The sequence below is a fragment of the Myzus persicae genome, unplaced genomic scaffold (assembly GCF_001856785.1).
Source record: "Myzus persicae strain clone G006 unplaced genomic scaffold, MPER_G0061.0, whole genome shotgun sequence".
NCBI lineage: Eukaryota > Metazoa > Arthropoda > Insecta > Hemiptera > Aphididae > Myzus > Myzus persicae.
Genome location: NW_019101247.1, coordinates 319755 through 338185, shown reverse-complemented (window position 1 = coordinate 338185; position 18431 = coordinate 319755). Strand labels below are relative to the sequence as shown.

Here is an 18431-nt window from a genome sequence, read left to right as displayed (position 1 = left end):
AGTAATCTACCAGCAAACCGTTAAAAAATGTAAAGCCCATGTATTGTAAGAAACATAATATGTTTATTGTTTGCTGCAGTTGTAGCAAGTCGTCTTGTTCCAACATAATTCTGTTCTCATACCTTTTCTAGGATGGCAAGTTGCAACGTCCCGCCTATCTATAAAAGAAGTGAAATTTCTTCTAGAAGGTCGGAAAAGTTTATTCAATGTTTATAGGCATAATAATAATAAATGTAGGACGTTAGAACTTTACAACTGGTTACATAGATTTTAGATGGGGGAGATATCAACAGTGGACAAGAGCCACATGTATAGACAATATAGGTTTGTTTTTTTGAGATTCAAACGTCCAATAGAAACTCAGTGTTTAATAATGCAAATTCTTAATATTCAAGTTTATCGTGACTTTAAAATTCTAATGAGTTAAATGTGTAACCTGCGATTAGACGTGTATGTAATGAGATGGTAATACGACCAGCACATCACAATTTAATGATATATTTTGGTATCAATCACTTATTTATAATACCTATTATAACTGTTGTAATAACAGTGTGACGACGGTTGTACGACTATTATTTATTATAATTTATTATACTACAATACTGAGGCAGTACATATTCTGTTATCACAAGTTCACGATTCGACATAAAAATGGCATATTATTACTATAATGACGACGATCGGTGCGCCACATCGTATAATATTATAATATTATTAATAATGACGTAATAGTAGCATCGGCGGCGACTAGCGCATCCGCATCGTTCACGTTCACAACATTATATTATTATATTAGAATATATATTTTTTAATGGCAGTGCATTGTGCATTGCATTATTCATAGCGAAAACGATTCACACGACTACGCGACATTATACAATAACGTATGGTCATTCATCATTAAACGCTCGCACACGCGTTATTATAATTATATTTTAAACGCCACCGCCGAGCCAAACCAAACCGTTCGACGGGGGCCAGCGCGGGCGACAGACTTTTCCGCACCACGATTTGATGTATTATTGCGATACGGTTTCGAGGCGGGCAGAGGTCCAAAAAAATTTTTTTTTTAATTTTCCACTCCCATGACCACACGCGCGCAACACAACGTTTTAAAATGTACATGCGTGGACCGTACAACAGATATTTATAATTTATATGAGTAGAAAGCCGTCAACCAATAATAATTGTAGTCGGCAACGTACAATGTTTTGAATCCCTGAAAATAGGCGACTCTCCTTTTCAGAGAGGTCGGTTGAGGTTCACAATCACGTCGCATTGATGGCTTTACGCAAAATCGAATTTATTTATTTATTTTGGTTATTGTCTGCACGTCCATTTCAAATTTCAATGACAAACTGTAAACACGGTCCTCTTTGGTTTAAGACAGTCGGCCATTTTACAGACTTGAATACATTTAAAGCTAATAGTCAGCTGTCTATATAGTCGTGTGATATATGTATGGCGCAGACTGTTGCTATATCTGTTGGCTCTTGGATTTTGTGTGCGAGGGTCTCGGTTTTGTTCAAGTATGAATTGTTTGTCGGAACGAACGTTGTAATTTATTATTGTAAGCACCATCGTAAAAAATATTACGCCGCCGACCATATGTCAGCGACTAGAAAATTAAGGGAAACAAAAATTCGAGTTATCGAAAATGTTGTGGTATCCAAAACCTGCAATATTATGAACGAAGTGTACTAGGTATAATATGATATAGACTATGGAGGTAATTATAAGTTCAATGGTATAGTTACCGTCTTACCGAGAGTCGATTGGATTATGTTTAGTTACACTCCGAATGTGCTCAGACCAATTTTCGAGGTATAATATCTACCCACGGGTTTCAAGTACAACTGGTGCCTCCCGTATATTTTGTGAACAAATCGAGTCTGTAAAATGTACCAAATTCACTAAAAGTATCTCGTTTTTCTACCGTGATGTTCAACAAATTGTTATTAATACTTATACGAGTACATATTTTCATCGTACCCCGTGTTTTTGACTATATCGATTGCATTATGAAATTAAAATATATTCTATTATAGTTAAGACACTACCAAAATAAGCTTTTAGGAAGATGCAACTATTTGAGGTCAATAAAAGGTAACCCTTCTATTTTGGACAAGGCTTGTATTACGTTATAGGTACGAGTGATAAGAAGAAAGCAACCGATTTCGTTGAACATGATATTACTCAATGCGCCTGCAGGTAAACAGTCGATTGTTATGACTTATGACATTGCAATCGGGTTACATTGATTATTATAATAATGAATTATATGATATTATTTGCATTTTACTGCTTAAACTAATACCTATTATTGAGAATATTATGATTTTGCTGTAGGCACAGCACAAAATATACAATATTACATATCGAATAGATAGGTATAACGTACAGAGCTAGGAAAACTGCAGCGTTGTTTCGTCAGTACACACGCACTATATGCCTTGTAGGTTACTTAGGTTAGGTAACACTTTATATTGTCTGATATAAAAAGACGTACCTACTCGAAACAGAATAGTATGTGGACACATGCGTGTTTAAGTATTATGTGAAATTGTATAGATATAGTGTTTTAATAATCTTCTCCAAATTCATATGGCTTAGCGAATTGGTGTGATATCACAGGGACTGGTACCTATAGACAAATGTAAGCATATACAGTTCATCATCTTGTAGACTCATAGCAATTAAGATTACTCAGTTGTAAACCGATTTTTGTACATCGAAATACACGAGTCGTGAAAACGTCGTTTAGGAATATGTAGGTAATTAAATTGTGATCAATATATCGCGACGTCTTCGAATCGCATAAATGAAAGAGTATCCGCTTATATATATTTTCAAAAATGTCGAGATAACGGCGAGGTGTTTACTGTAAAAACAATCACCCAGTATCATATGTTATTAGATAAATATTTTGTGTTCGACAGTCGTTGCAGTGTCGGCGATATCGCGTAGCTGTGGCATGCGACTGTGTGCACGTATAGGCGTCAACAATCGTCGAGCAAAGACAAAATAACTGAGCTAAATCGATCGTTCTCGCACAGATTTTCCGCGTGTGTAGATCATTTACACCTAATGTTGTCACCATATTATCTGGATAATACATATATTATATAATTATTATAAATTTTGTACAGATTATGATTAGCGATTATCGCGGAGCTCGCAAGCGATAATATTGTAATGTGTCTTTAGTGTTTGCGAATTAAATAACTATTGAAACACAATTATAGTTGCAGTACCACCTACCTATTTTATGTTATTATTTTCATTATGGTTGTGATAGTTTTCGTTTACCGGACATGGCTAATACGAGTATATAGCACTCCGAGTTCCAACTTTTTAAATACTTTTTTTTCAAAAGTATATTTTTCGAATTCTTTGATGGTCAACTTTATGGTAATAGATTCATCGTACCTACTTAGAATACTTTTTCAAAAAATTATATTCCTATCAAAAAATACCTCTTTTTTATTACAATAATTTTCTTATGCTTAGATGTTAACCCAGAAATTATATCAATGTTATATGCATTTTAAATATTTAAATTATATTTAATCTTAATAATATTGTATAATATGTTCATTGTATTTTTACTAGCTATATTTTTTTTTTAAGGAATTTGTATACCTTATTACTATTATTAAATATCCAAAAATATTATCATTTTACCTATAACTCAGCATGAAAACAAATCAAGAACCTATTTGACACGTTGAGTTAATACTTGTTTAAAAATTGTATTTTTTATTAAATAGGTAATAATAATAAATAATTATCCACTAGTTGATGAGGCACCTATCAGGGTAACCGCGAGGTTTAGTGTTTTCATACAAATTCTTAGATTAAAAATTTTAAAGCCCAAAATTTCAATAAAGGCATGATTAAAAGGAATTGATAGTGATTAGGGCGAATACTGCATCGCCTCCATTCAATTATACATCGACGATGCAAAGGAGATATCTTGAAAATGTTGCCACCGACTATACACTGCGCACATGCCATAAAACTTTCTTGGAGAGTAAAAAAAATGATGATGATAATAATGATATCGTCATCCCACCCTTTTTTTTAGGTTTGAATTTACATTCCAGTCCATATGGGCGTACTGTACCGACGAATATGGGTTGTTTCGTAGGACGGGTCCCTCCGTGATATGCGCGCCGATACTACGCATATTATATTATTATTATTATTATTAGTAGTAGTAGTAGTAGTATTGACATCGTTCGAGTGAGACGGTGGATAACAACAACAACAACGCGCCGCTTGTATATCAATATATTATAATTTATAATATTATGCACGTAAATAGTATTTAGTAATATAGTATTTAGTAAATAACATAATATTTTCTCGTATACATAAAACGTACCGTAAGCCTACGACTTTGTATTATTTTTTTATGATATATTTTTACCGAGTCGGTTGTTATTTTCCCTTCGCTGCATCGTCGTCCCGGCGATAGAGTGCGTCCGGTCCGTATATTGCACACACGATATATCTATATAGGTGTATATAAACTATAAAGTGCAGCAGATATAGGCACCTATACATAATAATAACTGTAGCAGCAGCAGTGTCCTTGCAGCCAGATTGCAATTATATTATGTGTACTGTATAGTCACCGTTCCCCTGCAAGTCCCCTGCACACACACACGACATCCCGGTACATTCATAGTGGCATTTATCCACTGGAACTAGAAAAACGATGCTTCAAACATCTAGTCAATAATATAAATGATAATATTATTGTAGTGTTATTATAATAATTGACTTTATAATCGTAAAAAAAGGTGCTAAAATATATGATTTAAAAATGTGTATAGGTAGCAAATGGTTATTAATATTTTAAATCACCTGGAAGGATCTGAAATTTATTATTTTTGTCCTCAGCATAAAAATGAAATACAGTAGAAAATTTTTTTAGACTATTCGCGTCGCGGGTGTAGCAGATTCAGCCGGAGCTACTCATCACTCTAACCTGGTTTCTCTTCGTGTAACCTGTTGGACTGAAAAAACACTACAAGACTTACAAAATGATGAGGAATTTTAAAAATTGTGACAGATTCTAAAGAATTTTAGGTATAGAATCACTTACAGCACCTAGAATCACAAACAGACAAAAAGGAAAAAACAATAATCCTGCAGAGGCAGCTAAAATATATTTTAAATTAAATGTTTATTATCCATTTCTCGACCATGTAAACCAGCAAACTAGCAGCCAGATTTTCTAACCATCGTGAAAAGATCGGGAACCTCTAAATCTTACTGCCAAAATGTATGAAAAATAAAAATGATGCAAAAAAAAAATTGTCAGAAATCTATGATGTATGTGCTAAATGAAAAACTTGAAAATCTGTTAATGAGTATCAACTATGGTCAAAGAAGTGGGAAGAAAAAAGTGATGACTTACATGCAATTTAAACATCGAAAAAGTGTGATGAACCGTTTTTTCCTCTCATTTATACTCTTCTTAAAATGTTAGCCACTCTTACAGTTTTCACTGCAAGTGCAGAACTTTCCTATTCTACATTGAAGGGCTTAAAGACGTATTTGTCAAGAACGACTTATTGAACTAGCTGATCTTCTAAGTATTTATAGAGATGTAATTGTTGACCCTTTACACATAGTGAAAGTATTTTATTAATATTCCTATATTTGTATTTATTTTTTTTCACTTGAGTCTATTACTAATAACTTAAAGTCGACCCCTCCCCCCTATTAATAATCTATACCTACGCCACTGTTAGTAGCTATATGATAATAATGATGATGATAATTTTACGACTACACATTTATATACGATTTCAACAAATTTCCTGAAAAATTTCCTTGCACCACACCACACTCAGTGCACTTAACCGCATCGACTCTGCGTAGACAACAGACGGAATCCCCTTGATCACACGAAATGGGGAAGATCGGCGAAGAATTGCTGATAAAAAGTGCGTCGTCTAACATTATGTTGTTATAATATAATATTAAAATATTATCTCGCACAGACGACCTATTTCACGTTTTATTTTTTTCACGTATTATAATGTGCAGCGTATGTAACATACCTGCTTGATACTGTTATAACATTTTAACACGAAAACGTGGCGGCGTGCAACAGAAATAAACCGAGACGATAACTGATCGGTGAAATAAAAAATAGGGGGGTACCAGTTGTACGGTACCTATATATTATTATAAAAACGCTTGGCTGTAAAGAAGACTCGGCCGCGAGAGAATACCGATTATATCTGTCTGAGGAATGCGTGGTGGATTTGAATAACACTCGTAAGTTATAATACACCAAATGGTAATAATAATAATAATAATAATAATAATAATAATAATAACAACGCAATAATATACACTACCAAGCTATATAAATACGTTTGATGTAGGTAGGTACCCGTTAAAAAAAACGGACGTCGATCGATTTCTAGTTACGGTTTTGGGTAATACAATAATATAATAATATATAGCTGGATTGAAATTAATATCGTTGACAATAATATATTATGTACCTAGTGCCTACTATAAATCAGCTGTTTAAACTTGTTCAATATACCTATAAACCTAGTGGACGAAACCGTACAAGTGTACAATATAATAATTTTGAATCGAGTGCTTGTTGCGGACTGCAGTATAATATAAAATATATATATGCGTGTAATCAATCGAGTGGAACATAATAATTTGAAGTACATATAGTAAGTAATAGCTAGCTCTAGTATTTTATTGGGATAACCCAAATTTCAAAAATTGCCCAAGTTATGTTATTTCCGACACTGCGCGAGTTGGATCCAAGCCTATTAATTTGGGAAAACTTGTTTGGGTTATTATTGTTAAGCTGCGTTACACGCCACTTGGAGGTTGCCTGGAAAGTTTCCCAAAAGTTTTATTTTTTGTTACTTTGATGTGTAAAATAAATATACAATTTTTCTTTCTCTTAATATTTATATTAAATAGCTTGAATATGCCCAATATATTACTTAAATAAAATTAGAAATTTAATTATAATAGGGAAAACATTTAAATGACAAATATTTCACAAAATTTAGTCGGGTAAATTCTGTATTTGTAAGACAAAGCATGTTCATCGTCTTAATAGAACTTAATACTTAAATTTCTTTTGTTTTTTTGCATGGATGTATGCCTGAGTTCGAAATTAAGTATAAATTAAGTGAATAATAAATTATAGTAAATATAGGTTGTTTAAGATTAAATATTACAACGAGTACCTGCCGTGTGAGTGGTGTGATTGCGGGCCCAATTCAAGTATTCTCAAATTACTACGTCGACTCAATGCGTGTTTAACTTAGGAGATCAAATATCTCAAGACCCAACTCTAGTTTTCCCTTTTATTGTTGTTATCACCTAAGAGACGATCGTCTGATGACTATACTTCAATGTTTACCTACCACAAAATCGTACTCGGCAGGCGCAGAATTCAACAATAATAATATACAAATTACCTCTAAAAGATTCATATATGGAGTCAATTATTCTGAATGATATTATATGGCTATTAAGTTAGAGCATCAAGCGCAAAAAAATAATACAACGTCAGATTCAAAAGCAAATTTGCCTTAAAAACGTATTGCAAAGTTTTTATGGACTAAGTTACAGACTAAATTTGTCTTAGGCTTTTTGATTTTCCAATCGAACTAAAATCGACCCGCCGGAAAATATACTAACTATTACATATTTGCACTGCACTTCTGTATCTTACTGCACTCGGTTTTAAGGCTGTAGTAACGTTATATTTTACTCTCAAGATATTTAGTTAACTCTTTCTTTATTGATTATCCTCATCAGTTATAAAATAATATAAACGTTCGCAAGACGATTTTATTCACGGCAGTCAATGTCACAACAGCCGAACCAGAATGAATAAAAGTGGAATTTTATTACGTTTTCCGTTCAGAACCTAAGTAGCTATTTTATAATGACTAAAAAAGAAAAAAAATAAGATTAGAAATGTATTAATTCAAGGATAAACATAATAAACATATTACATTATATTATTATTATATGCATAATATATTTTTATATATATATATAGGTGGATACGCAATGACTCACTCGCAAAATGTATACATGGAAATATGTTATTACTTATTACATTATAATATTGTGTTTTCCTTATTTTGCTCTCTCAATGTAGGTACCTACGGTTTTTTTTTTCATTATACATTGATAATTCATTATAATATTTACATTTTATTTTATTCTTCAATAAGTAATAATAATGTACACATATTGTCATTAAAATTATAATCACAACATAAATTATATACTGCGAGTGTAGTCATATTATTAACTTATACGATTTATCGGCTTTCGCACTTTTTGACCTTAATTGAACTGAGTCGTTTGTGTATATTGCAATGGTTTTTTGCAGCTAAATAATTGAAATTCTGTCATATTGTAATGCATAATATGTTTTGTATAATAAACATTTTTAACTCGCTACTTAGTCTGTAGCTATAGAATACCGACATCGAAATAATAATCGATATTGCACATTTTAATTGCTATTATTTTTACCTCACACTATATAGTTGCAAACTAAGAGTATTATAACACGACATGTAAAAAAAAAAAATGCGAAACTAATAATAATATGAAAACATTAAGCACAAAAATCAGTTTTATTTCCTAGGAAACAGTGTTATGAAAATCTCATTTTAATAGTTTTTTCTGATTTAAAATGTTAAGGAAAGGAATCATGTATTCAATGTACCAATATTTTGCAGTCGCTAGTCAATAATACCGATTAACTGAATTATACAGTCATACTTTTGAAAAACGATTTGATTTCGTTAATATATCGATAAAATAAGATTTAACATGAGATCGATCAGCCAACATTTTTAATTTCAATTTCAAATAATCAACGTTTAAAATTTCACGAACTTTAAACATTCAAACCTAATATATAAACGAGTTGGGGAATGAAGTTTTAAGAAAGTGGCCTATATCAAGTAGACATAATAACAAATTAATATTAGTTTCAAAAAGTATAAACACATTACTAGCTCCATCAGTACGTTTTACAAAATATTGTACATTTTGGTCGAAATAATAATTGATCATTTGCAATACCCTTAATAGTGTAATTTAGTAGATGAAGTTTTGAAATAAAATTATTATTATTATGGTTATTATAATTTGACTCGATTGGTTCGTTGTGTGTCCTTCCGTTTGTTTACTCTCGTCGTTCCGAAATCGCGGGTATGTAGAAAGTTAAAAATTAATATTTATTAAAGCAAAACAAATTGACCGCGAATTTAAAAGCAAGTCATGCCAAAATAAATCACGGTTTTCGGTTCGGGTTCACAAGAGTGGTTAAAAATATCGAATAATCTAGCGAATTCCGTTCGTATATACTATTGAAGTCTCCGCGAGTGGCGCCGACATCATAGACGTTTGGCCTATTGCCCGCATACACGACGAGCACCCCATAACATTTAACATTTTATTATTACTATTATTATAATTATTATTATTATTATTATTCTGTACGTATAATATATGGAATAACACGTGTGGCCGTTTGCAGCTATAAAAAGTATTGTGAATTACAATATTAATAATATTATATTACCACGTGTCGGCCGTGAATTTTTCAGGAAACGTTAGAACTTGCGAATCTCGCGCCAGTGTTATATATAATTATATTACAATATTATATACCATATCGTTATAGGCTACCTACCGAAACCGCGTTACAGATTTCGCAAACGATCGTAAATCATGTTTATGATATTATTATTACTATCATCATTATCATAAAAAATCTACACGCGTGCACGTGTACCAGCGACACACCGTCGCCACCGCGGCACACGCACAAAGTACGGACTCCGGTGTTCTAATCGTTTTAGTTTATTCACTAGATATATCATAATATATAATAATATGTTTTCGTGCATATTACTACTACATCAACACTTCCGTCCAAGTCGGCTGCTTACTATTTTTTTTCCACGCTCACACACATATTATTATATTATTGTACACGCGTCGCCCAACAAGTAAATATAAAATCACGACGCACATTAATGCATTATTATGCATATTATTATAATATACTAATGTTATAACGCAATTAAGCAGTTCGTTATGAGCGTTCATCAAATCTGCCACTGTCGCGCGTTTGCTACACACACACACACAATTGAAATACAGTACAATGTAGGGCTGTTCAAATTAAACGTCCTAAACTTTGCACCTAGCTTTATATATAGGTCATACTTGACTATGTGACTATACTTCTTTCGGGCACATGACGTGTTAAAGATACCACTCACTTACCCCCATGGGTGGGCTTGCACAGAGGAGCTGCACAATTTACCGTAGTCAGAGTCTCAGAGAATCGCTCATCTTGGTTTATACCCATACGAAAAATAATAAGTTGTTTTCTTTTGAACTCATTTTTTGAAATCGTATCACATAAATTTACCCTATCATATCACTATATACATATAGTATTCTGTAATCTACATTTTATGTATTCAATTTTTATAAGATAAGTTGATGGTTGAGTTTTCATTTTTTATATTTTCCGAACGAATAGTTTTAAATTAAATAAATTCAACAGTTTTCCACCATTATTCAATTTTTTTTTTTGGTGTGCCTATGGCTGAGAACCTCTGCCGTAGTCAATTATTACAACATATATATATTATATTGGAATGCATTTGAATTTCGATTTGAAGTTGTAATCGATCGATCGAAGGAAGCCATACAAAATAAAATATATATGTAAAACCATTTTATTACGAAATAACCCGGTACTAACTACAGATTTTGTTTTATTAAGGATGAGATTCCGTTATAGGAAGACTAAAATATTGTACAGAATCGTTGTGATTTTCCATTGTACTGACTTCTAAGGAGTTTGTTATTAGGATGATTTACGGTACTATTATTTTATTAAAAGCATCGCATCGTATAATATATAACTCGAAACTTAAAATCAAAAATATATTTAAACATTGGAAATCGGATAAATCATTTTGAATAACTCCCGGAGATTTGATTATGATTGTTATTATTGTATTTTTTTTTTTTATCAAAATGTGTATTGCTATCGTTGCGACGGCGACGATTTAATGCATTTTTTTTTCTACCGGTATCGTTTCGTCTCGACATGTGATAATAGTAATAATAATAATAACAACGTAAACGTCACAGCAGCAACAGTCGTCGTCGTCGTCTTCTTTTTCGCAGTAGGTATATATTATACCGTTATCGCGGTACCTATACCTAGTACCTACCTACCTATATAATATGGGTGAACGTACTGTCGCGTATGTCTCGAGCGATTATCATGTGTATGCGCGCAGAAAGAGAGTGTTGTGTGTCGTGTGTTTTCGTCTCGCCTCTACCGGGATCGGATCGCGCACGCGAAAAAAAAAATGAATTAAAAAAAAAATCACTCCACGAACGTGCGTGCGTTGTATAATATACGCAGACGATTTGTTCAAAACGCCTTTCCGAGACACGAATTTATGAGATTTTTCCGTTTCATTATTATTATTATTATTATTAATTTTAGGAACGGTATGCTGCTGCGGCGGCGGCGAACGTAGGTAACGTGGGCGCCCACGCGCTCTCGTATTATACACCTATATGTGTAATATTATGTATGTGTGCGTTCACCGGGCATGAATGGAAACGACCCCGAGGCTCCGTGGGAAGTCATGAATGGAACACGCAGAGAGAAAGACTCCTTAAAAAATATGTGATATTTTTTATTTATTTATTTATTTATTTTTTAATCCTTTTCTAACCCTATCTCGCGGCGCGTCGCGCTTAATTCGAATTTTATTGCCGCTGGAAAAACTCGTCCGGTCGACGCGTCGCGGTCATCGTATAATAACGACCTCATTATACGTGTATATATATGTATATTATGTACATCATTATATTATTATTATTACGTATTAAAATACCCGTATACATAATAATAATAATAATAATAATAATAATATAAATATATAAATACCTACGTTTACCCGCGGTGTTTTACGGCGGCCGAGAAGGAAACCGACGTTTCTGTGCGCGCGCGTTTTTCGTTTGTGCCAAACTACCGATCTCAGACGGTGATTTGGACAGACTACGACTACGCATAATCATAATATTATAAATAAATTACAATACATATAGGTAGATACCGGCAGTCTATATATATTACAATATATGTGGACGGTAATAGTTTATTTTTTTTTTTAAACGGCTGTTTACGGGTTTAGAGTGTTTATATTCGAAACACTTTCACACCTGTAAATTGAACCACATGTATAGGTATACTCGTTATACGCATTGTGTTTAACGATATGAGATACCTAAGGCTTTTATTTACATTTAATACATCATAATAAAATAGATTTAACAAACATTTTTAAATACGGTAAAAAAAATTTAATTAGAATAATAAAACGTACAATACAGGTGCTTTTATACACTACAGTACCTAGTTGAATAACAGATTTTTTAGAACACAGGACCACACTGATCACAATTTCATAATTAATCGGTTGATTTATAGGTATTGTTTACGTCTTCCCACTGGAGCATGTAGGTATATAATATGTATATTACTTATAAAATGTTAAAAGTTTCAATTACATTTGTATACGAATCTGCGATGAGTTTCGTCTATGTGCAATTGCGCCGTTGAAAACGTATTTCCAACCCGATAAATTGTTTGCCGATTTTCATGCAGCCTTATGAACGCTATGCGTAGGTACTTTTAAATAAATGTCTTTCTAAATTATACGACCAAGCAATTTTTTTATTATTATAGACGACAATATTTTCGACTCTCTTCGACAAACTATACCTACATGTGTAATAAACAAAGTATTTGTGTTTATGTTTGAAAAACCATAATAAATATAAGAAGTGAAATAAAAAAGTTATGTTTATTATCTTACCTACGCAAATAAAATGTATTGCTGACTATACCATAAAATAATAATATAATAGTATTGTTCCAGTGAATTATATATAATATAATGGAAAACGTAATTGTAATTTTTTTGTAAATTACAGTGAGAAAATGAACAATTGAAATTGTCTTCATACATACGTATATTTGCACAATGGAGAGTAAAAAAATAAAAATGACTTTGTGGAACCATAATAATCATAATACGTATAGGTATTAAGGTATGTCTAGTTTAAAGTGGTAGTTTTATTTTCTTAACTTTCTATACGGCGAAATAACAGTCAGCGTTATTTTCGAAAACTAAAAGGTGCATTCTAAAATAAGTTTCCCTGTGTAATATTATTTTGTCATTAGGACCTCCGGCACACCGGATATTATTGTTAACATAACTGTTGAAAATCTGTCGGTTTGTCAATTAGGATTCACACGTCAATATCAATCAGGCTGCCGGATGGGGTGCACACATATGGTTATTAAGTGGTGCCAGAAACAATTGGCCAATCTCTATTATTAACCCGCCTGCTGGCCGAGTGACGAGTTTTGAAAAAACAAAAAATAATAATAAACCGAAAATTGGAACACTGTCAGGGTATATTTCTAGAAATTCGTTGTTGAAAATGAAAATTCGTTTTTTGATATAAGCATATAAATACAATATATACATATTATGTATGTGTGTGTTATGTAATATTATATATATATAAATAATTGAATGCAAATCGATCATTCCTCGAGGCCAATGAAATATTATTATTATTACTATTATTATTATCATTATCATCATCATTATCATCATCGTCATCATAATCATCATCCGATTTGCTCCACGATGGGCGTCGGGACGAAGCACAATATAATAATAATTTTTAAATTACGTCTGCCGTGGGTGATTTATGAGTTACGGCGCGCTCATTTGAAATTGGCTTGTACGCTCGACTGTAAAACGGTATGGGTAAATTAGAAAATATTGTATACAGGGTGATTCTCTTTAACGACATGTTTATCGTTTCGTTATGTTTTATTATATTACATAATTGTATTTCCACTTCTAGACATGTTTCGAGATTTATAATAATTCTTTCCTATTTTATAAACCTATTTGTCATATTTTCATTGACGGTACAATATACAATATATTATTCCAATAAACATATTATTATAGAGATGTAATTAACTTCAAAATAACTGAATTTATTTTATGTCTAAAACTATAAGTATCTACTTGGAAATATTTGGTACGTAAACTTTATTTTTATAACAATATAGTACAACACACAATTATTGAGTAAGTTGTTTAAAATATAAAATAGTAGATTATTCAAGAAAAATGTTATAAGTTAACCTATACAATACATTTAAAACTGAAAGTGTAAACATTTTAATGTTTAAGATATAAAACTATGACTTTGTTAATAGCCACTAATTATATTTTATCCACTAAATGTTATGAATAAAATACCATAGGCAATTGAAGATGGAATAAAATAAAAGTTAATTTATCAGTCGATCAAAAAATAGTTACACAAACGTTTGGCAAAATATAGTTACAATATATTTTTAATTAATACCTACGATTACGACTAAATAAGTGAAATCCGGTAACAGTTCCAATGTTTCTACCACGAAAGTTCTGAGTTATACGTTTATAATAGGTGTTGGTCATTTATTTAATAATAAGATAATGTTTAATTCATATAGTTATAATTTACTAAATTACTTATTAGTTATTTTTTTTATATATATTTTTCATTTTAAAATACAGCTTTTCATTTAGTTGTAGGTATGTATATTATTCTTAGGTGAAAAGCATCTATAATCCTTATAAATCGTATTGAAATAAAAATAGTATTAAAATGATACAATAAGTCACTACACTATAGCAACCATTTTGGTGATAGGTCTATAAAAATTATGAATAAATGACATTAATCTATTTAAAAGGGATGTATTTATGTCTTTGAAATTATTTTTTATACATGGACTTACCATACCCTCAAATATTATAAACGATCCCCTGTTTCATCAACGTCGATGTGCCTCGTATAATACTCATGTAATGTATTATATAGGCGCCTATTATTATTATTTATTATTGTGACTATTCATGCTCCTGTTATTCCCACGCTAATCACACGGTCCAAGTGAACCTGCTGCACATACATCCCTTGGGTGACGCAAATACTACATCACTACAATAATGGTAATAATAATAATAATATTAAATAATAAAAAAAAAAATCTATTATAAAAAAGGAGGATAACTTCTGTTGACAGTTTACCTGGTCACCCCTTCTCATATATATATAATATTTTATACGCAGCGGTTAACGTGCAGCACAAAGGCCATCACTGCCTAAATTCGTCCAAGCTGGGTTTTTTTTTTGTGTGTAAAAGACATATATTATTATTATACAGCTGAGGCGAAATAAAAAAATTACACTGCACACACGCAGGCATGTATCTACACATATATTACATACACTCACACAAATATAATATTATAACAATAAAAGGAGCATTAAAACGTGACCGTACCGCCAAGGCGTCGGATTACTCGAAATTACCTGGTTGCCGACCGACAAATTGGTCCCCATTAAACTCGGTCACGTAATAGTGCATACTTGGAATTTTATACCTATGTATAACGTCTGCACACTATTTTCGTCGGAGTGTACTGCAGGTACTACATACCTATATATAAAACGATGGAAGCGATATTATAATATATGTTATATTTTTATCGTGACGAACGATACACAATAAATCGAGGCGACGGGCTCCGCCATCCGAACTTGCTGTGTGTGGGGGGGGGGGATTCGAACTTTCGAACGATTCGAGTTCCACAATATTGTGTTACATTATCAATATGAAATAGGTATATTTCACTATATTTTGACGTCGCACGTTTACAATAATAACGCTCGAGTATACCTACGGCGGCATTTACGCGCTTCGTTATTCGTGTCGAAATATCATTTTTTTTTTTTATTATTATTATTTTACCCGCCGCCGTTGTTTTTATCGACGGCGAGCTGCAATATCGCTTCGCAGTGTCCCAGCGGCTATTATAATAATCTGCAGTAACACTGCTTTGTAAACAATTTGCAATATATGTGCACGCGTGTGTTTGAATCGACGACGCGTCGAAAACCATATATGTACGGAATGCGTGTACTCTGCACCGATACGTGCCATTGTTGTAGTTTGTTTGTCGTTAAAATTGTCTCCGAGTCGAGGCAACAATATCAATATATACTTATATATATTATTATTATATGTGCACGTATAACCTACCTATTACTGTATTGAGCACTTCGCGTATAGGCATATGATATAAGTATATATGGGATAAATGTGATTTTAAATGAATCCCCCCGACGTACAAGTTAACTGACCTGATAATACGTCTATTATGATATTTTATGAACGGCATACTTAACTATAAGCGTTATCAATGGGACCTGCAGGCTGCGGTGGCGGTAAAAATAGGAAAACTGCAGTTCAATATATTATATTATACGTCATAATAGATTGCTATTGTAATCTCACAAAACAAAACCGTTAAATCTAACTATAAGCACACAAACTATTTTCTTATGATTAGTATAATATTTTATTACTTGTTTTAATACTGCTCATTTAAATCCATACGCCATATATATATACATACTACATACTATTTACTATATATATATAGTTTAAATATTTTAAATAAATAAGACAAAGCAATTTTTATTTATAATATACTAGCACGTGGGTTCTAAATATTGGATTAGTAAACTACTTGTAACTACATAAATATACCCATCCAATCTAAAACATGCATCATTTTTAAAATCAATTTTTTTTCAAATATACGTCAATTATTAGTACACAACGCGCGTCCATTTAAATCGAATACAATATTACACGAGTTTGTTTACGCTATACACAATATCATAGTAAAAAATATTGATTCAAAAATATGTATCTATCATACCTTAACGAATACTTGGGTGTACGAGCGTAGGTGAGAATATAATATATATTTTTTTTTACAGTTATCAAACAGATCCAACGCAAGTACTTACATTATAGGTACGTTCAAGGTAAACTGTCACCGAACAAATTCTTTTGTATAATATACCGTTGGCGTCTTAACATATTTTTATTCGATTAAACATACAGCACACATCCAATATCATACAGCTGCTGAACTTCGTAAATTTGTAACGCCCCGTCCTTAACGTTTTAGTTATAAATGTTATAATTTAAATATATAATACTAGACAGTATTATCCATGTAACATATTAAATCTGGGCAATAATTGGTATTTTTAAAATTAAAATATTGACCTCGTATAATCGTATGGGATATTTGTTGACCAACAGTATAGATATTGGTCAGATGAACCTTATCGACTGTTGATCATATTATTTCAACGTAGGTATGAGGTACCTATCTAGATATATTATATTTAGGTAATATTATTATTATACAAGTAATATGTCATCAAACGGAATAAAAAACATTGTACAATAATCGTACCTTTAACGTCGGTCGTTGTGACAATTTTTCTCAGGGCACATGGTCCGTTGATCCAAAAATATGAGAAATTTGAGATTTGGAAAACGCACTCGATTGACCGGCGGAAAATCGTCCGAAGATCCGTCCGTCTTCACAGCTACAGTCGTACGTTTTTTTCTTTTTTGGTGGTTTATTTTGTCAAGGAGAACTCGACGGTTATTTAAAATAACAATAATAATAATAAACTCGAAACACAGACCGAAATCGACGTCGACCGCGCAGCAGTTAATTTCGAAACGGATTGACGGCGGTAGAGAAGGACGGAGAGAAGATTAAAAAAAAAACCGATTCGACGGTAATATTTGAATATTATAATATTTTGTGTTCAAAAATAAAAAAAAAGCTCGTAATCCGACTCGTACGAAAAACGTTTCCGATCGACCGTGTGGCGCGCGCGTACGTCGTCCGTATAAACAGTGTGTGCGCCCTGGGCCGGTGTGCCGTAGTACTCTGGCGCCAGGCGCTCGGCCGCCGGCTCGTCCCCGGTCGGCACCGGTCGGCCGGCCCGTGTCCGCCCCCGCGCCGATTCGGCTCCGCCCCCACCGGCGCGGGGCCCCCATCGTGGAACAATTTTTTTTCCCGGCAGGCGCCTCCGCCGACATTAATGACAAATATAATAATATAACACCTACCCGTGTCAGTGTGTGTGCAGACGATGTCCGAGACGAGAGAGAGAGAGAGAGAGAGAGAGAGAGAGAAAGATGATTGTGAGAGACGACGGCCGAGAGAGAATAAAAAACACACGACCGGCACGTTATTATAATCATTATTATTATTATTATTATTATTCAAAACGTTTAACGAGCGTTAAATCGTTGGTCGGAGAGCCACCAAAGCGAAAACCGTCAAAACGGACGCGAGTACGCATACATGGGTACCTATATCGTATGTGTT

The 18431-nt window shown here is 32.7% G+C and overlaps 1 protein-coding gene across 1 annotated transcript in view; it reads right to left on the bottom strand.

Annotated features, from left to right (window-relative positions):
* The window catches only part of LOC111028384 (noggin-2-like), a 37467-nt gene extending 19500 nt beyond the window's left edge, over positions 1-17967 (bottom strand). Inside the window, exon 1 of the mRNA XM_022307011.1 lies at positions 17499-17967. The gene's annotated coding sequence lies outside the window, so the exon portion shown is untranslated. The remainder of the gene's footprint in view (positions 1-17498) is intronic.
* Positions 17968-18431: the final 464 nt, after the last annotated feature.